At 36.9% G+C, this 24868-nt stretch overlaps 1 protein-coding gene and 1 long non-coding RNA gene across 2 annotated transcripts in view; both read right to left on the bottom strand.

The window, feature by feature from the left end:
• The window catches only part of DPYD (dihydropyrimidine dehydrogenase), a 916336-nt gene that overhangs the window by 751395 nt on the left and 140073 nt on the right, over positions 1-24868 (bottom strand). The window lies entirely within an intron of this gene.
• Positions 10024-10942, bottom strand: LOC120856826. The gene is made up of 2 exons (XR_005719492.1): positions 10203-10942; positions 10024-10102 (listed from the first exon to the last, which is right to left on the bottom strand). It is a non-coding gene; the product is annotated as an uncharacterized LOC120856826 (long non-coding RNA).

The following is a 24868-nucleotide window of genomic DNA, read 5'->3' as shown; positions in this document are numbered from 1 at the left end:
ACTTAGCATAGCATAGCATCTAAAACTACTGTGATCACTGAAATTTGTTCAGTTAAATACTGAACATCAATGTTTTATTAGATGCTTAAATTAAACACTTATTAATGTTTTGTTAAATTGTGAAGAAATATAATAGGAATATAGAGAAGGAGTTTGTAATGAGAAAGAAAAAATCTTTTTGATTCTTAATTGCTCTAGGAAGCCCAGTGTTTACAATATTTTGAATTAACAAAGTGACTTCAAAAATTATAAGTATTTTAAAAATGAGGAAATATATTGAAGTTTCTTAATAGCATTTGAAGAGAAGCTTCCTCTGTTAACCCTTTTATATAGTCATAATGCAATAAAGGGTAATGATACTTCAATTAATAATTGTTCATATAATATGATACAAAGAAGGCCCATTAGATACAAAAAAGGATATACTGTCAGAAGACCTTAATCAGGAACACTTCCCTGACACCAATTTAGTTATAGGACTTTGCCCATCTCCCAGAGAAAAAAAGGGAAAGATACTGCTACTGACTCTTAAGCCTACAACAGACCTTCCTTGTGCTAAATACTATATATATTTTTAACTAAGTCCTACACCATTTTAGCAGTATCTCCATTTAATCAGTGATGAAACTAAGCCTAAATTATGTCACACCACCTTTAATTGTCATTGAAATAATATAAGAACACTAATAATATAACCAGAAACTTCAGTTAAAGTCATGCTCCTTTATGTAAGTTAGTCAGTCTTGGACAACTTCAAAAGGTCTAGCAGAAGAATATAGGAGAGAAAAAAGTTTCTATTTGTAACTTTTTACCCTATCTTAAAAAAGATTTAGCAAGTGGAGGCAGCTTACCATATACTCATCACCATTCATTCATTCAATAAATGTATCTACCTATAACAAATATGATCAAATTATTTTATTCCATCATTTATCAACTTTCTAAATGCTGCTGCTGCTGCTGCTGCTAAGTTGCTTCAGTCGTGTCCGACTCTGTGCGACCCCATAGATGGCAGCCCACCAGGCTCCGCCGCCGCTGGGATTCTCCAAGCAAGAACCCTGGAGTGGGTTGCCATTTCCTTCTCCAATGCATGAAAGTGAAACGTGAAAGTGAAGTCGCTCAGTCGTGTCCGACTCTTCGCGACCCCATGGACGGCAGCCCAACAGGCTCCTCCGTCCATGGGATTTTCCAGGCAAGAGTACTGGAGTGGGGTGCCATTGCCTTCTCTGTTCTAAATGCTAGGGATATGCTAGGGATATGCAAATTTAAATTTTGGAATAATAAATAACTATGCAATCAACTATTGAATATTTAGTTAAAAATATTAATTATAAGTCATGCTGGTTCTACTAATAGAATATATAAAATATATTTTAAAAGTAAATTAAAGTAGAATGAAGAATAGTTTGCATTATAACAAATAATAAGAACAAGGATTTCTACATAAATTTGACTATGATTTACATACTTTTCACAATTTCACATTTTGATATATTTATTTGATATAATAAAATTTCACATTCATCACTGTAGTTTTTTAACAACATACACACTCCTTATGCATAGATGTATTCAACTTTAATATACGCACATGTTCAATAAAGACAGTATAAAATACAAATTTCATTCATGTTTCTTCAGTGATTTTAATCACATTAAATGGATTCCTCTATTCAACATATGGATTTAATTTTTTTATGAAAAGAAGATTGCACTTTCTCATTCCATAGAAACACAAGTTTAAAATATCCTTTCAATGTAACAGAGCACAATGAGTACATCATTACTCGACACCCTGTTTACCAGACAACAGGTCCTGCTCAGACATTGGGCAGTGCCTCAGTGGGCCCCACCCAAAAGCAACCAATTGTCATTGAGCTACCATTAGTGGTCCTGCTCAGCCATTGGGTGGTGCCTCAGTTAGCCCCGCCCACAAGCAACCAATGGTCAAGAAAGGACTGTTAGTGAAGGGATTCTGGACAACAGTGGAGGGGTGGCTGTGAGGTGGAGAGTGAGGTAAGAGGTGGATCCCAGCCTTCTCCCTGAGGCCCTCCAGCTCACCTAGCTTGGGCCAGCGGGAGAGTGGGGCCCCAGAGAACAAACAGGCTTGGGGCTGTGTCCTGCAGAGCTCTGAGCCCTCATCAAGATCACCCGCTGGCCTTGGCTCAGGCCTTGAGGCAACAGTGAACCTCTTCCCCCATCCTTGCCTCTGTGACCTAATAGCAGTGGCAGTGTGCCTGGGTTACATTCTGTGGGACCTGGTCTCCCCTCTGAGTGGCCTGAGGAGCCTGAGGGCCAGCTGGGTTGGGCACCTGGCTCCTTCAGTGATGCCAGCTGGGCAGGGTGTGGGGGCCTAGCGCTGAGGGAGCTGCCGACTGAGACCTGCCTCTTCTTAGCTAGGATGGGGACCTTGTGGGGTGAAAGCTGTGCCTTAGGACCTTGCTTTTCTTGTCAGGACAGAGAATAAACATTCATTTGGTAGGGACTTACAGGAACATTGTTATCTGACCATGACCTGACCTCAAGAACAAAGGATTTGACACCAAAAAGTTCACAGCAACTAGTCACCTCCCTCCTCATCAATTTCTTTAAAAGGGCTTTGATGAAAGCTTTCAGTAACTTCGGGGTTCTTAAGGCATGAGCCATCCATCTCCTTGCATGGCCCTGTAATATACCTTTCTCTGTTTCAAGCTCCATGTTTTAATATTGTTTAGACACTCGAACATGCATTTTTAGTAACGTTAATACACCAGTAAAATCTATGTTTTAGTCCTTATATATTTTTGATGTAAGTAAACATCGTAATTATGCACATAACATACATAAATAAGCTTTCACTCCAATTTACTACAACTCTTTCTTAATGCCAGTATAGAAATTACTCTATATTGTTATTTGTGCAAAAGGTGTCAGGGAAATTCTGAATCAACACCAAGGAGGAAAGTATAGGAAGGGAAGAGGAAAGAGAGATAAGGCAGGAGAGACAGAGAAACAGAAGAAAGAACAAATATCCAGCAGTAGCGATATGAATTATTTGCTTAGTTACCACAAAAGTAATAATTACACTGTAACTCCATGGGAACAATGGTAATTTCACAGTAGCTCATGTTACTGTTATCATCCTACATCCTGATAACTGTGAAATTAATTTGTGGCGCTACTGTAAAGTTGTCTATAAGCTGTTCCCTTGGTAACAGTATTATGCTATGATAGAGAAGGAATGGGCAGGAGTAAAATGGGCAGTAGCAAGCTGATTATACAGGGGAATGTGTCTAGCTAAATACACATAGCATAGCAATCACCCTTGGAAAAACTACCTGGTTTTCCAAAAGGGTTCCCTCCCATTCACTGTTCAGTATTTGTTGACTGTAGTTAGTTCAAATGAATAGCAAGTAATAATAAAATTACCAGTTTATACTAAGTAACAGAGTCTTATCTTTAAAAAACTGCATGAAATTAAAAACTGTAGCACATTTATCTTGCTCTAGTTTTGTCTTTCCTCCCCTGAAATTATTATATGTTATTAGAAGCTATACCAAACAGATACACACACACATATACACACTTAAGAAAAGCATGCATACTGCGGATAGCTAGGCAACCCTTAGCTACAAATAGAATACCAGGCATTTTTTAAAAAACAATTTTGCTTAAAGATATTCACTGAAAAAAGAAGATCCATTACATCTGCCACCTACTATCTTCAAAGTCATAGAAGGAAATTGGCCAAAAGAATAGTAGCTTACATTTCTCTTTTTATTTTTCTACATGAAATATTGAAGAGAGTATACACTCAAGTGGAAAAGCATAACTGTATGATACCATAAGAAATTCTGAATTAGAGCTGTGTATTTTAAAATCTCAGAGAAGGCAATGGCAACCCACTCCAGTACTCTTGCCTGGGAAATCCCATGGATGGAGGAGCCTGGTAGGCTGCAGTCCATGGGGTCGCAAAGAGTTGGACAGGACTGAGCAACTTCACTTTCACGTTTCACTTTCATGCACTGGAGAAGGAAATGGCAACCCACTCCAGTATGCTGGCCTGGAGAATCCCAGGGACGGGAGCCTGGTGGGCCACCGTCTATGGGGTTGCACAGAGTCGGACACGACTAATGTGACTTAGCAGCAGCATTTTAAAATCTATACATCCCAAGCTTTGGATGGCTTAGCAGCCCAGAGGTAGAGGCCAGATTCTCCAGCTCATCCTTCTTTCATAACACTAAACAGGCTGAATACCATTCTGGGATGGTAACAAATTGGCTGAGTGCACTGCTGAGATTAGCTAACATCTATGTGCCTGTGCTAAACTAAGAATCATGAGATTGGCACTATTTTGTCATTTTTCAGATAGAAAATTCAGATACGAATTCTTCAGAGTTCAGTAAGTCTATTTTAAAATCTATTTTTGCTTTTAAAATGATCAAACTGTACCTAGAGATATAATTGCATCTTAAGATTTATGATAAGCTTTTGCTGAGTAATATTTTCCCTGTATATGCAATGCAAGGTCAATAGTTACTAGAAAGTCTTTTGTTTGGCATAACATAGATTCCTGTCAGCCTAACTTCAGAGACTACTAATTCTGACAATGTAGAATGTAGTTCTGAAGAAAAGCTAAAATCACAGACATAAATGTCCTAATCTTATTTGGCTCCTACTCACCAAATTTCTTTTTCCCAAAGTACTTGGCACATAATAGGTTTACAATTTTTGCCAAATAATTGAATAAATATTCTCAAAATCCTTATTTTGCCATATTCCCAATAATGACCTTGTCCTAACCAACATTTTAGAGTCATCTCCTCTGACACCTACTTCTCTAGAGTTAGTCTCCTAATTTTTAGGTCTCTGAATATTTTTTCCACAATATCTTAGAAAAGATCAGTGTGAGTGGGAACTATGGTATATTATTTTACTTCATTTTTATAAGAACTAATCACAAAGGCTAGCTACAAACTAAAGTAATAAACCACCCCAATAAATAGAGCAATGGTTTTTACTATTATAAATTTACCACCATTCTGTGTATGACCATAGGCAAGTTTATTGACCTACTTGAATCTCAGCATCTTCATACTTAAAATGGGCATAATAATAGCACCTACCTCATGTAATTATTATTAGAAAGAAACAAGATAATCCACGTAAAGTATTTAGCATAGTATTGAAAAACAGAAAGATTATAATAAGCATCTATGTTACAGCTGTAATTTATTAAACATATCTAAAATACTTAAGATATATTCACTTCAGTGATTAAATTTTTATCTACCATGTCACATAGCTGAAACATGTTCCAAAAACTTTTCTGAGTAATCTTCTGTGTACCAAGAATGAAAGGTGGCACTGGAAACAAACTTTGGTATCAAGCAGACAAGACTATAAGTTGTAGTTCTGTCATGTAAGAGAGTTCCCATCTGCAAATTACTGAAGCTTTTTGAATCTGAATTATCTATTAAAAAGGGTAGAGATTGTAAGTATTCACTTGCTTACGGTTGGTTTGTGTTTTTTTTTGTTTGTTTGTTTGTTTTTTTGCTTATTAAAATAAAACTCATACTCCTTCCCACAGCCAATGGGTCATATATTGCCCTAGAACTCATCTTTCTGTTCCAAATTCCAAGCACACTTTTATCTTCAGTGTCCTCAAGTATGCCAAGGTTGACATCAAAGTGGGCTGGAACCCCATGTACCACACCTCCACTCACCCATAGAAAGCAACATGGAAGCATGGAGGATTTATACAATGATTAGGCCTATTATGTCCACTGAAATAAAGTTTCTAGGAAGTTTGTACATTTGAGTAACTTCAGTATTTCTTAGGAATCACCAACGATTATCCTAGCTTTACAAGAAAATGTGACCCTGACTTGTGTGATTAATAAGTAGATTTTCATGGAAATCATTGACTATATGACAGTGCCTTCTAGAGGCAAATTTATACCTGCATTAATATGCTCTCATTCTGGAAAAAGAAAAAATACCTTCTGAAAGTCCATACTAGATATCTGAAATAACAAAGGTGAAGTACAAACTATGTGATTCATCATAACGTGAAATAAACATATATTACTACTCTGTGATTTTAGGCTTTATCTCTGTCTGACCCATTTCTTGAGATTATTACCTCAAGATGCTCTCCCATGGAGTTTTCACTGAGAATACTTTAATCCAATTTCTTAAAAATCCATAAAAAATTACTAGGGTCTCAATGACTTGCCAACACTCCCATGTTTCAAAAACGATACATAAAAAAACATAATCTTCAGCAAGTGTGACTAAAGTATTTTACACCTGCAGTGTTGAATTGTTCCATTAGAGGAAAGCAGGAACAAATATAAGTACGCGCACCAAAACTAGAACCTTGTTGTCACTTAGTGTATTCCTGCTGAACTGACTAATTCAAACATCCCACAGTTCCAACATGGATCTCTTAGCCTCCCATTTTTACTTAATTTCTCAATTAGTACAGGTGTTTACATTCTTCAAGGTTTTTGCTATACTCTATGTTGCAAAATGGTTAAAATGAAGATACCCAGAACTTGATAATCAAATGGTTCAAGCCCCTGATTTCCTCTTTATTATCTGTGCAGCCTTAGGCATACTTTTCTTAACTGTAAAATTAATGTAAGAATACCTTGAATTTAAGTAATAGTAATATCCACCTCATAGGATTGTCACAAGAATTGAGTAATCACATATAAAGTATATAGAGTTCTTGGCATATATGTAAGCAAAAAATTACATTCATTATCATTGAGTCCTTCAACTTTCTATATCTATTTTGGTTCATCCCCTTTTTAAATATGAACTCAATTTTAATGATTTTTAAAACCTTTCTATAAAGATGGCTATCCTCTTGTTATTCAGTTCTTCCCTATGCCATTCTTAAAAAATTCATATTCTGAATGAAAACTTTCATGTCCACATAGAAAATCATATATACATGCAGAAAATCAGCATCATAATACAGCCAATGTCACCAATAAACTGAGCTCTCAAGACTCCATAGAAAAGGCACCTGTTTCTTTGGTCAATTTCTCATTCTTCCATTCTCCAACTACTTAAAACTTTCATCTTTCCTCCTGACTTCCAAGCCATTTTTGTTCGATTCCTTTATCTTCAGCATGATAATCTCCCTTTGTATTTTTGTGACAAAAGTCTTAAGTTGATGCTCTGAAACAGAGATGCCAACAATTCTCTAAACCTGCTTTAATTTTTTTTTCTGCCCCTTATCACAATGGTGTTTCTGGCCCTCTTCCTATCAAACACGAATCCTTACAAATGTAATTGGATTTCATCTCCTTCTACTGTCTCTAAAGTCACATGCCTTTAAGTTTCACCTCTTCTTCTTTCATCTCCTGGAACCTCCATGTTCACATCTAATTATTTTTAGTCACTCCAATGTGATAACATTCTTCCCCAAATTCTACATCTCATTCCTCCCTATGTGTAGCCAAAAAGTCAAAGAAATTTGTTGTCTATATTGACCATCTCCACTTTCTTCCTGCCCACTTATTAATGTTTATTCATTCATTCCATAGTCTATTCCAGTCTAGCTTCAGCTCTTACTTCTCCATGGATGATACTCATGTTACTCAGTATGTCAATGCCACTCATTCCACAGAATACTTTTTCAGATCACCTTTTATTTGATCTTTTGGAAGGATTCAATAAAGTTGGCTGCTCTCTCCATCTTAAAGCATTCTCTTTCTTTCAGTTTAAAAACTCTATGCTTTCCCCTTTTTTTGATCATTCTCCAGTCTCCTTTGTTTTCATTTGTGTTTTTCCATCTTTTCCTAAATAATTGTTAATATTGGAGTTCTTCAAGATTCTACTCTGCTCTTTTGTCTCATTCCACATTCATTTCCATGGCTTCAGTTATATCTCCCCACTTATCATCTATATGCCCTTCATTCTTAGATTGCCACCCTACAGCCCATATCTGTCCTTACCTTTGGGCATGTATGTCAAATATAATTATTGAATCTAGTCATTCATTGAAATTCAACAAATATGTGCTAAGCATTTGATATGCCCCAGGAACAGTTCTAAATAGTAAAGATATATAGTGAACAAACACAGAAAACTTCTTGCCTTCGCAGAACTTCATTCTACCAAGGGAGATACACTAAATATAAACAAGTAATATAGACAGTAAGTTAGATAGCTGTGAGTTCTCAGGAGAAAAATAAATTAGGGAAGACTGATAAGAACTGTTGATATAACTTGGGTAACGTTTATATAGCAGCCAAGGAAGATGTCTCTAAGAAGGTAACATTTCACAATGCAGTAAGATTAGATGTCAATTACAGGAGAAAAACTATTAAAAATTCCAACATATGGAGGCTGAACAACACGCTGCTGAATAACCAACAAATCACAGAAGAAATCAAAATATGCATAGAAATGAATGAAAATGAAAACACAACAACCCAAAACCTATGGGACACTGTAAAAGCAGTGCTAAGGGGAAGGTTCATAGCAATACAGGTTCACCTCAAGAAACAAGAAAAAAGTCAAATAAATAACCTAACTCTACATCTAAAGCAACTAGAAAAGGAAGAAATGAAAAACCCCAGGGTTAGTAGAAGGAAAGAGATCACAAAAATTAGGGTGGAAATAAATGCAAAAGACACAAAAGATACCATAGCAAAAATCAACAAAGCCAAAAGCTGGTTCTTTGAGAAGATAAATAAAATTGACAAACCATTAGCCAGACTCATAAAGAAACAAAGGGATAAGAACCAAATCAACAAAATTAGACATGAAAATGGAGAGATCACAACAAACAACTCAGTTCTTCAGAGAAGAGAACTAAAGACTGAGAGGAAGCAGAGGGCAGAGAGAATGGAATATGCAAAGGATGAATCTTCTCTCTTCTCTTCCTTTTTCCCTGTGTTCTGTGAAACTTTTTATGGTTTGCCTCATATCTTTCTAATAGAATTTTCAGCCATGTATAATAACTATCCAAGGATTTTTTAAAATTTCTTATGCCTTTCCTATTTCCTTTCCTTTCCAGTAAGTGATAATTAGTATTATTTTTTGACTAGTTGTGTCTTATCTTCATGCAAACAGATTCTCTTCTAATTTATTTTATAAGTAAGCAGGATATAAATATTAAATAAAATAAATCAAAATAATCAGTACATCAACTGAGCTTTTACTTTGTAAAGAAAGAGCATTATGCCTATAGAAAAGGGATGTAAAGAAGCCAGATTGTCGTGGATAGAGGTATGACTGAGAGGTAAAGACATGGAGTCACACTGTTCAGATTACATATTCCAAAAGGTTGGCAGTGAAACACCTTCAGAGAAATTTGTCATTGGATACAGCACAGTTCTGACAGGTGGTGCTTAGTGAATTCTTTCAGGTTTTTAAAAATATTTAATTATGAACATATGAACATAAGCCTTAATTAAGATAACTCTTTCTTCCGCCTTAATAAGAAACTGCTAAAAAGTCAAAGGGCAAGACTAAAAGTATCTGTCTAAACTCATTATACAGTCTCCACATTTAAATACATGCTGTGCTAGCAGGAACCACTAAGCACATTCTCACACAGGCTCAAGGCTATCCAGGCTCCAGTAAGAATTGTGGACTTGAGGAAATATAGAAGGAACCACTGAGTCATAAGCAGTTTCCCCTATCAAAGGATCATTCGTTGTTCTTTAGGTGTCCCGATATATTCCTCAGATACATCTGTTACAAAGACTCCCACCCAGCTTTTTCTTTGAAAGACTCACTATCTGAGATCCTGTCTTTGGGGATATTATTCTCTTTAGTGCAGGATGTCAGAGCTCGCTTACTTATCCTCTATGCTTTGGCTGATTGTTCTGAAATCTAGAACTTTTACCATTTAAAACTTGTTTTAAATGTCTACGGTTCTTCAAAATGTACATATTTTTCCCTCTCGGGCTACAGTATAAAGTCTGGCCCTGAAATTGTTTTAGGCTTTGTCTTCATACATTCTAGTGGATCCTATATCCGTTTGTTTGCTTGTTTTTTCTTTCATATGGTTGTTTAATTTACACCACCAGTAACATTTTTTTTTCTCAGACTAAACTGAACTGGCTCATCAAGATATAGTCAGGTAGAAAGACACCTGCAGATCTCGTCTCTACGCCTGCAGTCATGCCGTCCAAGGGCCCTCTGCAGTTGGTGCAAGTCTTCGGACGCAAAAAAAAAAAAAAAAAAAAAGACACCTGAAAAAAACTTGATACAGGCAAAAGCGACATTTAAATGATTCAAAGTTTTGTTCTTACATGTCAACATACTAGTTTATTATTCTTCTCAAGTAAACACATTATTTTCTCAAACTGAAGGTATGAAATTATTACAATAAAGCAAATTAAATATATTAAATGCTGTGTAATTATCTCATTTATATGACTCAGGTTATTAGCTTATATATGTCTTTCAAATAATTCCCATTTGCAGTTACATTTCAAACTGCAGATTTGACGCACCAGCCAGGAGGAATGCCACAATACCTGCTGTGCTAAACTTACTGAAACAAATAGAAAAAAAACACTTTATTGTGTTTTGTTCCTGTTTTACTATTTTGTAATTGGACTACCCTACAGGAAATACTCTTCTTTATAATATATCACTGAGTTAGTATAATAATCTTGTTTCATGCTCTTCCTTATATACAACATAAGGATTTCTCAATTATTATTTTATTTTTAGGGATAAAAATAATATGACACAAAAATTTAAAGATATTAATCAAAAGTTGTGTTAGGACTACTTGTAATGGCAAATGCTCCTAATAACATGACTAAATGTATTTTTTGACAGTGAAAACACAGGCACACATATGTTTGTATCCAAATAGCTCTAAAATGAGACTATACAGATTGAGAGATAAGCATTCTGGAAAAAAATATATATGTCTTCTTCAAATGTTTTAAATGATTAACAGCATATATCTTACTATTCAAAGATTACAAAGTTGTTTTTTCCTTTTAATTTTCTTTTTTTTTAAAATTTTAGTTACTTGTTTTGTCTCAGGTGTTTCTCATCTGAGATCTTTTTTTTTTTTTTAATTTTTACTTTATTTTACTTTACAATACTGTATTGGTTTCGCCATACATTGACATGAATCCACCATGGGTGTACATGCGCTCCCAAACATGAACCCCCCTCCCACCTCCCTCCCCATAACATCTCTCTGGGTCATCTCCGTGCAAAAGCCCCAAGCATGCTGTATCCTACATCGGACATAGACTGGCGATTCGTTTCTTACATGATAGTATGCATGTTTCAATGCCATTCTCCCAAATCATCCCACCCTCTCCCTTTCCCTCTGAGTCCAAAAGTCCGCTCTACACATCTGTATCTCTTTTCAATATAGTGAAAATGAGTATACTAACCAAAGCAATCTACAAATTCAATGCAATCCCTATCAAGTTACCAGCAATATTTTTCACAGAACTAGAACAAATAATTTCAAGATTTGTATGGAAATACAAAAAACCTCGAATAGCCAAAACAATCTTGAGAAAGAAGAATGGAACTGGAGGAATCAACTTGCCTGACTTCAAGCTCTACTACAAAGCCACAGTCATCAAGATAGTATGGTACTGGCACAAAGAAAGAAATATAGATCAATGGAACAAAATAGAAAGTGCAGAGATAAATCCACACACATATGGACACCTTATCTTTGACAAAGGAGGCAAGAATATACAATGAAGTAAAGACAATCTCTTTAACAAGTGGTGCTGGGAAAACTGGTCAACCACTTGTAAAAGAATGAAACTAGATCACTTTCTAACACCACACACAAAAATAAACTCAAAATGGATTAAAGATCTAAATGTAAGACCAGAAACTATAAAACTCCTAGAGGAGAACATAGGCAAAACACTCTCTGACATATATCACAGCAGGATCCTCTATGATCCATCCCCCAGAATTCTGAAAATAAAAGCAAAAATAAACAAATGGGATCTAATTAAAATTAAAAGCTTCTGCACAACAAAGGAAACTATAAGCAAGGTGAAAAGACAGCCTTCTGAATGGGAGAAAATAATAGCAAATGAAGCAACTGACAAACAACTAATCTCAAAAATATACAAGCAACTTATGCAGCTCAATTCCAGAAAAATAAATGACCCAATCAAAAAATGGGCCAAAGAACTAAATAGACATTTCTCCAAAGAAGACATACAGATGGCTAACAAACACATGAAAAGATGCTCAACATCACTTATTATTAGAGAAATGCAAATCAAAACCACAATGAGGTATCACGTCACACCAGTCAGAATGTCTGCGATCCAAAAATCTGCAAGCAATAAATGCTGGAGAGGGTGTGGAGAAAAGGGAACCCTCCTACACTGTTGGTGGGAATGCAAACTAGTACAGCCACTATGGAGAACAGTGTGGAGATTCCTTAAAAAATTGCAAATAGAACTGCCTTATGACCCAGCAACCCCACTGCTGGGCATACACACCAAGGAAACCAGAATTGAAAGAGACACATGTACCCCAATGTTCATCGCAGCACTGTTTATAATAGCCAGGACATGGAAGCAACCCAGATGTCCATCAGCAGATGAATGGATAAGAAAGCTGTGGTACATATACACAATGGAGTATTACTCAGCCATTAAAAAGAATACATTTGAATCAGTTCTAATGAGGTGGATGAAACTGGAGCTGATTATAACGAGTGAAGTAAGCCAGAAAGAAAAACACCAATACAGTATACTAACACATGTATGTGGAATTTAGAAAGATGGCAATGATGACCCTGTATGCAAGAGAGCAAAAGAGACACAGATGTGTAGAACAGACTTTTGGACTCCTTTAATTTTCAAATAAAATATGGCTAAAAAGCAAAGTCTCCTTGTATGCAAAGCAGTCTTAAAATTACATCTGGAGATTATGGTTTAGGGTCATATTCAATGAATCTTATTACATATTATACAGTTTTTTTCATGGCTAATTTTCTCAAACTAAATAACTTTTATGGAAGTGTTAATATCTTTATAGAAAAATTATAAACAATGCTTAGAAAATGCTTGATAACTCCACTTTATCTCTCCCTGGATTCCTCATATTAACAACACCTTTAAGGTGAATTTTTTCACTGAAATAAAAAATTCACTAGAAAGATGTTTAAGCTGGAGTAGCTTTATGAATTGTGCTAATAGCAGTAAAATGTTATTTCTAGTGAATAATAAAAAGTCTTATTACATTCCATTTAGAAAAAAAAAACTTGGTAGTATATTAAATGTCTTTTTAACCCTAATTCTCATTTAATGCAGAAATAATTGAGAAGAAATAAAGGAGTTTGTATAACGCGATATAACATCTAATTTGGAGCTTTATATAAATACCACCTGTTTCTTAAATACTGTCAGCATTTACTGAGGATCAGAATAAAAAGATACCAAAAAACTTCATTTTACATAAAAGAACACATAGAATTTCTTCAGGAGCAGATACTTGTGAATATAATTTAAATAAAAAACAAAAAAGGAGCTATACATAATTTTGAAAATGACATCGTATGGTATGATGTTCTAAAATTCTGTCCTAAAACTATTTCTGAGGATTTTAACATGTTACACAAATTCATTAAGGAAAATAAGTAAATGCATTTATTTCAAAAAACTTTAATTAGACACATCCTCCTACAATGTGTCTTTGAATCTATCCCTACAGATTCTCACTGATATTTATCTTCCTATACCAAAGACTAAGACATTTGATTGTGTTCACCCACGTGCAGCATACCCAATGATACAGAACTCCCTCCTGAGTAAAGAGGGAATTAAAGAAATTAGACGATAACAGGTTGCATATTATAGCTGTAAAACAGTCACTTTAGGAAAAGTAAGTGCTTAAGTGGTCATATAAAAAGCCCAATTAAAACTAATTAACCTTTGTCTCTTAGGATTTGTAAATGTACACTATTTAGCACTGAACTGATGACAGGACCAGTTTATAACTTAATCTTATCAAAGCAGTGAGTTACTTCATTTTCATGTGGGGTAACCTGAACATATATTACTTTGATTTTGAAAAAACAAACACTAACTTGACACTTACTAAAATATTTTGTTAAAGAAGTAATGATCTGGCTCTATTCTGATTCATGTAAATGAAATATAAATGAAAATGTTTTGAAAAATATGGCTCATAGAGGTTAAAGAGCTTACTAAAAATTACAATCAGTCCTAGGGACAGAGTCAAAACTAGAACTCTGGAAAGGTAGGAGATCTTGACAGGTAAAGCAAATTAAATTTGGTTTTAAGCAGTTGAGTTTGCATGACAAACACGTAAATGTCAAATAAATATATAGAGCTTTGGGTCTGGGGTTCAAGAGGGTGATGTGCCAGATAATACACATTTTGTTGTTGTTCAGTTTGTAGCACACTCGGCCTCTCTGTCCCTCACCATCTCCTGAAGTTTGCCCAAGTTCACATCCATTGCATTGGTGATGCCACCCAGCCATTTCATCCTCTGATGCCCTTTTCTCCTTCTCACCTCAATCTTTCCCAGCATCAGAGACTTTTCCAGTGAGTCAGCTGTTCACATCAGATGACCAAAATACTGGAGTTTCAACTTCAGCATGAGTCTTTCCAACCAGTATTCAGGGTTGATTTTCCTTAAGATTGACTGGTTTGATCTCCTTGCTGTTCAAAGGACTCTCATGAGTCTTCTCCAGCATCATAGTTCAAGGGCATCAATTTTTCGATGCTCTGTCTTCTTTACAGTTCAGCTTTCAAAACCATATGTGACCACTGGGAAGGCCATAGGCTTGACTATACAGACCTTTGCCAGCACAGTTATGTCTCTGCTTTTCAGCACACTGTCTAGATTTGTCATCCCCTTCATGGATCATGGCTGTGTGGTGGCAAAGGGGCTTACATAACTCCATGAAGCTATGAGCCACACTGTGTAAGGACACCCAAGACAGATGGGACAAAGCAGAGAGTTCTGACAAAATGTGATCCACTGGAGGAGGAAATGGCAAACCACCCCAGTATTCTTGCCATGAGAATCTCATAAACTGCATAAAAAGACAAAAGGATATGACACCAAAAGATGATACCCCCAGGTCTGAAGGTGTCCAATATGTTACTCAGGAAGAGTGGAGGAGAACTACTAATAGCCCCAAAGAGAATAAAATGGCTGGGCTAAAGTGGAAATGACGCTCAGTTGTGGATGTGTCTGGTGATGAAAGTAAAATCTGGTGCTGCAAAGAACAATATTGTATAGGAACCTGGAATGTTAGGTCCATGAATCAAGGTAAATTGGGCATGGTCAAGCAGGAGATGGTAAGAATAAACATTGACATCATAGGAATCAGTGAACTAAAATGGATGGGAATGGGCAAATTTAATTCAGATGACCATTATATATACTACTGTGGGCAAGAAACCTATAGAAGAAATGGCGTAGCCCTCATAATAAACAACAAAGTCTGAAATGAAGTACTTGACTGCAACCTCAAAAATGACAAAATGATCTTGGTTCGTTTCCAAGTCAAGCCATTCAACATCACAGTAACCCAAGTCTATGCCCCTACTAACAAGGCCAAAGAAGCTAAAGTTGATCAGTTCTATGAAGACCTAAAAGACCTCCTAGGAGTAAAACCCCCAAAAAAAAAAAAAAAAAAAAGATGTTCTATTCATCACTGGGGACTGGAATGCAAAAGTAGGAAGTCAAGAGCTACCTGGAGTAATAGGCAAGTTTGGCCTTACAGAACAAAATGAAGCAAGACAAAGGCTAACTGAATTCTGCCAAGAGAATGCATTGGTCATAGCAAATACTTTTTCAACAACACAAGAGATGACTTTACACATGGACATCATCAAATGGCAATACTGAAATCAAATTGATTATTCTTTGTAGCCAAAGATAGAGAAGCTGTATACAGTCAGCAAAAACGATACCTGGAGCTGACTGTGGCTCAGATCGTTAGCTTCTCATAGCAAAATTCAGGTTTAAACTAAAGAAAGTAGAGAAAACCACTAGGCCAGCCAGGTACAACTTAAATCATATCCCCTATGAATATGCAGTGGAGGTAACAAAATGATTCAAGGGATTAGAACTTATAAACAGTGTGCCTGAAGAACTGTGGACAAAGGTCTGTAATACTGTAGAGGAAACAGTGAACAAAAACATCCCAAAGAAAAAGAAAAGCAAGAAGGCAAAGTGGTTACCTAAGGAAGCCTTACAAAAAGATAAAGAAGAGAAGTGAAAAACAAGGGAGAAAGGGAAAGGTCAGTTCAGTTCAGTTCAGTCGCTCAGTCGTGTCCAACTTTTTGTGACCCCATGAATCGCAGCATGCCAGGCCTCCCTGTCCATCTCCCAGAGTTTACCCAAACTCACGTCCATCGAGCCAGTGATGCCATCTTGATGAGGGTGAAGGAGGAGTGTGAAAGAGTCAGTTTAAAAATAAATATTAAAAAATATTTATATTTATTAAAAATAAATATTAAAAAAAAAACAACTCAGATCATGGCATCCAGTCCCATCACTTCATGGCAAATAGATGAGGAAACAAAAGAAACAGTGACAGACTTTATTTCCTTGGGCTCCAAAATCACTGCAGATGGTGACTGCAGCCATGAAATTAAAGATGCTTGCTCCTTGGAAGAAAAGCTATGACCAACCTAGATAGCATATTAAAAAGCAGAGACATTACTTTGCCAACAAAAGTCCAGCTAGTCAAAGCTACGGTTTTTCCAGTAGTCATGTATGGATGTGAGAGCTAGACCATAAAGAAAGCTGAGTGCTGAAGAATTGATGCTTTTGAACTGTGGTGTTGGAGAAGACTCTTGAGAGTCCCTTGACTGCAAGGAGATCCAACCAGTCCATCCTAAAGGAGATCAGTCCTGAATATTCATTGGAAGGACTGATGCTGAAACTGAAGCTCCAATACTTCAGCCACTTGATGTGAAGAACTGACTCATCTGAAAAGACCCTGAAGCTGGGAAAGATTCAAGGCAGGAGGAGAAGGGGGTGACAGAGGATGAAATGGTTCGATGGCATCACTGATTCGATGGATATGAGTTCAAGCAAGCTCCAGGAGCTGGTGATAGATAGGGAATCCTGGCATGCTGCAGTCCACTCTCTGGCATGCAAAGAATCAGACAGGACTGAGCAACTGAACTGAATTGAACTGAAGATCATGGTATGTGGCCCCATTACTTCACGGCAAAAAGAGGAGAAACAGGTGGAAGCACTGACAGATTTCCTCTTCTTGGGCTCTAAAATCAATTAAAATGGTGACTGCAGCCATGAAATCATAAGACATTTGCTTCTTGGCAAGAAAGCTACGAAAAACTAGACAATACAGATTTAGGAAACAGTAACTAATATACAGACTATGAATACAGGCAAAATAAGTAGGTGAGATCACTAAAGGTCTGAATGTATAGTAAGAAGATGACCCAAGATGAAAGCTTCTTATATCCCAATTTTTAGAATGGGTGGGGGAATGGATTAAATATTCTGCTTGAAATGAATAAAACAAGAAAAAGATTTGCTTTTCTCTAAAGTTACAATTACATATAATTGCTTATATTCCACCAGTACATAAACTTAATAACCAATACAGTGCACTAAGGTAGGCAGAGCGGGACTTCATCTTTTAGACAGAATGTAGTAGGACACAGTTGGTGCCTCTTTAATGCCTGAATTGTCGAAAACTAGAAAAAGCCAAATAAACCACAAATATATTTTCAGAAAGATAAATTAAGGAAATAATCTCATTTCCCATCATATCAAAAAACTAAACTAAAATAAAATACCTAGAAATAAACCTCCCTAAGGAGGCAAAATACTTACACTCCTAAAACTATTAGACACTGATGAAAGAAATCAAAGAAGACAAAAATAGAAAGATATACAATGGAAGAATCCTTACTGTCAAAATGGTAATACTATCCAAGGCAATCTACAAATTCAATGCAATCCCTGTTAAATTATGAGTAGCATTTTTCACAGAACTAGAACAATTTTTTTGTTTTTGCATTTGTATGGAAACACAAAAGAACCTCAAATAGGCAAAGCAATCTTGAGAAGGAAAAACAATGGAGCTAAAGGAATAAGGCTCCAAAACTTCAGACTATACTACAAAGCTATAGTCATCAAAACAGCACAAAACCATATCAATATGATCAATGAAACAGGATAGAAAGCCCATAAATAGACCACTAATCTATGGTCAATCAATCTTTCTTTCAAACAAAGCAAAAATGATAAGGGTAGTTTATTTTTAAAATAAACTGTGAAGCTTTCTTTCAGAGTGGCTGTAAGCTTTCCTCTAAATTATGTTTTAATTGCATCTGACATATTTTGATGTTTTATTTCCATTATTATTCAGTTCTTTTTTTTTTAATTTCACCTGTGATTACTCCTCTGAAACATGGTTGTTTTTAAATTTGCTGTTTAATTTCTAAATAGTTAGTCCACCCTGGCTGGAAATAAGTAAGAGAGAAACTGAGTCACAAAATATCAGGATAGTCAAGAAGGTAGTCCATCTTACAGGAAAAACCCAAACATCTTTTTTGGAGGACTCAATATAAGGTCAGAGAGGCAATTAAGAGAATGTTAAATATAAGGGTTATGGTAGGAATTTTCCCTTTTAATTTAGGTGAGGTAAGAATCCAAAGGGGTTTTGAGCAGAGGAAAAATATGATCTGACAAATTAATAAGGTCATTCTAACTGGTAAATAGAAAACACACTTTATGGAGACCAAATGGAAGTATAGTCCTCAGCCTTGGTTGCATTCAGGAATTACCTGAGATGCTTTAAAAATACTGAAGCTTACTAAAAGCTCCCCCCACCCCCCCCCCCCCCACACACACTTTTCTCATTTAATTGGCCTGGAGTTTGGCTTAAGACCTGGAAAATGTTAAACTTCCATGTCCCCATGGTGATTCCAATCTGCATCCAAGGTTCAGAACTACTGTGTTTGAATACTCTGGATAAATTTTTAAAGTCAATATTTTCTGATGGATTCTAATGGAATGTAGATTTTGAGGAAAAAAAAGAATAAAAACAGTTCAAGAACGACTCAACTGTTAGACTAGGTTGTCTTCTTTTAAACTACAAAGTGAATTAGTGGTAATGGAGAGTTATAGGTTGGCTGCAGTTCATTCATATACCATATTCCCAAAGAACTATCTCCCACAAAGATCTTCCATTTATGTCTTCACCTCTTCTCTTAGCTCAGATGGTAAAGAATCTGCCTGCAATGCAGGAAACATGGGTTCAAGCCCTGGATTGGGAAGATTCCCCTGGAGAAAGGAATGGCTATCCACTCTAGCATTCTTGCCTGGAGAATTCCATGGATAGAGGATCCTGGTGAGCTACAAACTGTGGTATCACAAAGAGCTGGACACTACTGAGCAACTAATACACACTTTTCTTAGCCTATAGCCTCCCAGCCCTTCTTCAGATCTCAACTCAATTAACTCCCTTGGGGAATCTTCCCTGTCAAAACATCCTATAATTTACACTCTTACCAATAAAACTCTCCTTTGCAGAATTATCTTAGTTATAATTTATGTTTATGTGGTTATTTGATAAATGCCTACCTACTCTCTCACTAAACTATAGTTGTAAAGCCAGGAAAATTTGCTTAAGATTGTAACTCTTGTTCCTACTTTCCCTTTGCACATGTAATAACTTAATAAATATTTAAATCATACCTAACAGAAGCTATCTCCACAAACTTTCATTGTGTTTTCAGTGGCCTCTATTACACTTAGAGAAACCCTTTTAGATAAGTGCTATTAGAGTCCACAAATACAGACATTGCTCAAAACAATAAAAAAAATTAGTGTAATAACAAAGCCCTCTTCCTTATTCAAATCTTCTAAAACATCATAGATGAGATTTGAGAATTTTGTATGTAAAATATAACTTCATATTTTTAAATAAGTTTTGAATTATGATTTTTTAAATGCCAAAAGAAATCTATTGAGTGAAGTATATCAAAAATACCTCTTTAAAAAAATTAATTTTTACTGGACTATAGCTGCTTTGGAAATGGTAATCCACTCCAGTACTATTGCCTGGAAAACCCCATGGACAGAGGAGATTGGTAGGCTACAGTCCATGGGGTCACAAAGAGTCGGACAAGACTGAGCGACTTCACTCACTCACTCATTCATAGCTGTTTTACAATGTTCCATTACTTTCTACTGTACAGCAAAGTGAATCAGTCATATATATATATATATATATATATATATATGGTGGGTGTGTTTGTGTGTGTATACACACATGTATCTACCCTTCTTTAGATTCTGTTCCCATACAGTTTATCACAGAGAATTAAATACAGTACCATGTTGTTTATAGTAGGTGGAGGACAGAGGATACTGGCATACTGCAGTCCATGGGGGTCACAAAGAGTCACACATGACTTAGCAACCGAATGACACCAACAACAAGTGTATGTATGTCAATCCCAATCTCCCAAGGTATCCCTCTCCACTTGCCTTCTTGGTAATCATAATTTTGTTTTCTACAACTGTGACTCTATTTCTTTTTTGTGAACAGGTTCATTTGTATCATTTTTAAGATTCCACATATAAACCATAGCATAATATCTTCCTCTGTCTGACCTTCTTCACTCACTATGACAATAACAAAGTGAATTTAAGTCACTGCAAATGACATTATTGTGGTGTTGTTTATGGCTGAGCAATATTCCATTATGTATATGGGGCACATCGTTTTTATCCTAAATTCATCCTTAAAATTCAACAAATTATACTATCAATCACTATATTTAATTATGCCCCAATATACTCACAGGGGCTTCCCAGATGGTGCTAGTGGTAAAGAACCTGTCTGCCAATGAAGAAGATATGTGAGATGCAAGCTAAATCCCTGGATCCGGAAGATCCCTTGGATGAGGGCATGGCAATTCAGTATTCTACTAAGGAGAATCCCATGGACATAAACATATCCTAAATTATAATCTCAAATTATAAATAGAAATTCAAAGTTTTAGTTCAGTTCAGTTCAGTTGCTCAGAAGTATTGGACTCTTTGTGAACCCATGGACTGCAGAATGCCAAGCTTCCCTGTCCATCACCAACTCCCAGAGTCTACTCAAAATCATGTCCATTGAATCGGTGATGCCATTCTACCATCTCATCCACAGCCGTCCCCTTCTCCTCCTGCCCCCAATCCCTCCCAGCATCAGGGTCTTTTCCAATGAGTCAGTTCTTCACATGAGGTGGCCAAAGTACTGGAGTGGCAGCTTGAGCATCAGTCCTTCCAATGAACACATAGGACAGATTTCCTTTAGGGTGGACTGGCTGGATCTCCTTGCATTCAGGGGACTCTAAGGAGTCTTCTCCAACACAACAGTTCAAAAGCATCAATTCTTCAGCACTCAGCTTTCTTCATAATCCAACGCTCACATACATACAGGACTACTGGAAAACCCATAGCTTTGAATAGACGAATCTTTGTTGGCAAAGTAATGTCTCTGCTTCTTAGTATGCTGTCTATGTTAGTCATAACTGTCCTTCCAAGGAGCAAGCATCTTTTAATTTCATGGCTGCAGTCACCATCTGCAGTGATTTTGGAGCCCCAAAATATAAAGTCTCTCACTGTTTCCACTGTTTCCCCATCTATTTGCTATAAAGTAATGGGAGAAAAATGGCTGTCTGAGAAGGTCTTACAAAGAGCTGTGAAAAGAGCAGAAGCAAAAAGCAAAGGAGAAAAGGAAAGATATAAGCATCTGAATGTAGAGTTCCAAAGAATAGCAAGGAGAGATTACAAAGCCTTCCTCAGCGACCAATGCAAAGAAATAAAAGAAAACAACAGAATGGGAAAGACTAGAGATCTCTTCAAGAAGCTTAGAGATACCAAGGGAACATTTCATGCAAAGATGTGCTCGATAAAGGACAGAAATGGTATGGACCTAACAGAAGCAGAAGATATTAAGAAGAGGTGGCAAGAATACACAGAAGAACTGTACAAAAAAGATCGTCATGACCCAGATAATCAAGATGGTGTGATCACTCACCTAGAGCCAGACGTCCTGGAATGTGAAGTCAAGTGGGCCTTAGAAAGCATCACTATGAACAAAGCTAGTGGAGGTGATGTAATTCCAGTTGAGCTATTTCAAATCCTGAAAGATGATGCTGTGAAAGTGCTGCACTCAGTATGCCAGCAAATTTGGAAAACTCAGCAGTGGCCAAAGGACTGGGAAAGGTCAATTTTCATTCCAATCTCAAAGAAAGAAAATGCCAAAGAATGCTCATACTACTGCACAATTGCACTCATCTCACAGACTAGTAAAGTAATGCTCAAAATTCTCCAAGCCAGGCTTCAGCAGTATGTGAACTGCGAACTTCCAGAGGTTCAAGCTGGATTTAGAAAAGACAGAGAAATGAGAAATCAAAATGGCAACATGTGCTGGATTATTGAAAAAGCGAGAGAGTTCCAAAAAAACATCTATTTCTGCTTTCTTCACTATGCCAAAGCCTTTGACTCTGTGGATCACAATAAACTGTGGAAAATTCTGCAAAAGATGGGAATACTAGACCACCTGACCTGCCTCTTGAGAAATCTGTATGCAGGTCAGGAAGCAACAGTTAGAAGTGGACATGGAACAACAGACTGGTTCCAAATAGGAAAAGGAGTATGTCAAGGCTGTATATTGTGACCCTGCTTATTTAACTTATATGCAGAGTACATCATGAGAAATGCTGGGCTGGAAGAAGCACAAGCTGGAAACAAGATTGCCAGGAGAAATATCAATAACCTCAGATATGCAGATGACACCACCCTTATGGCAGAAAGTGAAGAGGAACTAAAAAGCCTCTTAAGGAAAGTGAAAGAGGAGAGTGAAAAAGTTGGCTTGAATTTCAACATTCAGAAAACTAAGATCATGGCATCTGGTCCCATCACTTCATGGCAAATAGATGGGGAAACAGTGGAAACAGTGGCTGAATTTATTTTGGGGGTCTCCAAAATCACTGCAGATGGTTATTGCAGCCATGAAATTAAAAGACACTTACTCCTAGGAAGGAAAGTTATGACTAACCTAGATAGTATATTGAAAACCAGAGATATTACTTTGCCAACAAAGGTCCATCTAGTCAAGGCTATGGTTTTTCTAGTGGTCATGTATCGATGTGAGAATTGGACTGTGAAGAAAGCTGAGCACCGAAGAATTGATGATTTTGAACTGTGGTGTTAAAGAAGACTCTTGAGAGTCCCCTTGACTGCAAGGAGATCCAACCAGTCCATCCTAAAGGAGATCAGTCCTGGGTGTTCATTGGAAGGCCTGATACTGAAGCTGAAACTCCAATACTTGGCCACCTCATGCAAAGAGTTGACTCACTGGAAAAGACCCTGATGCTGGGAGGGATTGGGGGCAGGAGAAGAAGGGGATGACAGAGGATGAGATGGCTGGATGGCATCACCGACTTGATGGACACGAGTTTGAGTGAACTCCGGGAGTTGGTGATGGACAGGGAGGCCTGGTGTGCTGTGATTCATGGGGTCGCAAAGAGTCAGACACGACTGAGCGACTGAACCTAACTGAACTGAATGGGACTGGATACCATGATCTCAGTATTCTGAATGCTGAGTTTTAAGCCAACTTTTTCACTCTCCTTTTTCACTTTTACCAAGAGACTCTGTAGTTCTTCTTCACTTTCTACCATAAGAGTTGTGTCATCTGCATATCTGAGGTTATTGATATTTCTCCCAGCAATCCTGAATCCAGTTGTGCTTCATCCAGTCCAGCATTTCTCATGATGTACTATGCATATAAGTTAAATAAACACAGTGACAAAATACAGCCTTGACGTACTCCTTTCCTGATTTGAAACCAGTCTGTCGTTCCATGACCAGTTCTAACTGTTGCTTCCTGACCTGCATACAGATTTCTCAAGAGGCAGGTCAGGTGGTCTAGTATTCCCATCTCTTGCAGAATTTTCCAGTTTGTTGTGATTCACACAGTCAAAGCCTTTGGCATACTCAAAAAAGCAGAAATAGATGTTTTTCTGGAACTCTCTTGCTTTTTTGATGATCCAAGGGATGTTTTCAATTTGATCTCTGATTCCTCTGCCTTTGCTAAAACCAGCTTGAACATTTGGAAGTTCAACGTTCATGAACTGTTGAAGCCTCCCTTAGAGAATTTGAGTGTTACTTTGCTAGCATGTGAAATGAATTCAATTTTGAGGTAGTTTGAAAATTCTTTGGCATTGTCTTTCTTTGGGACTGGAATGAAAACTGACCATTTCCAGTCCTGTGGCCACTGCTGAGGTTTCCAAATTTGCTGGCATACTGAGTGCAGCACTTTCACAGCATCATCTTTTAGGATTTGAAATAGCTCAACTGGAATTCCATCATCTCCACTAGCTTTGCTCATAGTGATGCTCCTTAAGGCCCACGTGACTTGATAGTCCATAGTTCTTCAGCACTCTGTCTATTAGATCTAATACCTTGAATCTATTTCTCACTTCCACTGTATAATTGTAAGGGATTTGATTTAGGTCATACCTGAATGGTCTAGTGGTTTTCCCTACTTTCTTCAATTTGAGTCTGAATTTGGTAATAAGGAGTTCATGATCTGAGCCACAGTCAGCTCCTGGTCTTGTTTTTGCTCACTGTATAGAGCTTCTTCATCTTTGGCTGCAAAGAATATACTCAATCTGATTTCAGTATTGACCATCTGGTGATGTCCATGTGTAGAGCCTTCTCTTGTATAGTTGGAAGAGGGTGTTTGCTATGACCAGTGCATTCTCTTGGAAAAACTCTATTAGCCTTTGCCCTGCTTCATTCTGTACTCCAAGGCCAAATTTGCCTGTTACTCCAGGTGTTTCTTGACTTCCTCCTTTTGCATTCCAATCCCCTATAA

The sequence above is a fragment of the Oryx dammah genome, unplaced genomic scaffold (genome assembly GCF_014754425.2).
Source record: "Oryx dammah isolate SB20612 unplaced genomic scaffold, SCBI_Odam_1.1 HiC_scaffold_28, whole genome shotgun sequence".
In the NCBI taxonomy this organism is placed as follows: Eukaryota; Metazoa; Chordata; class Mammalia; order Artiodactyla; family Bovidae; genus Oryx; species Oryx dammah.
Note: the sequence above shows the minus strand (reverse complement) of the source record. Positions and strands in the feature narration are given on the sequence as shown.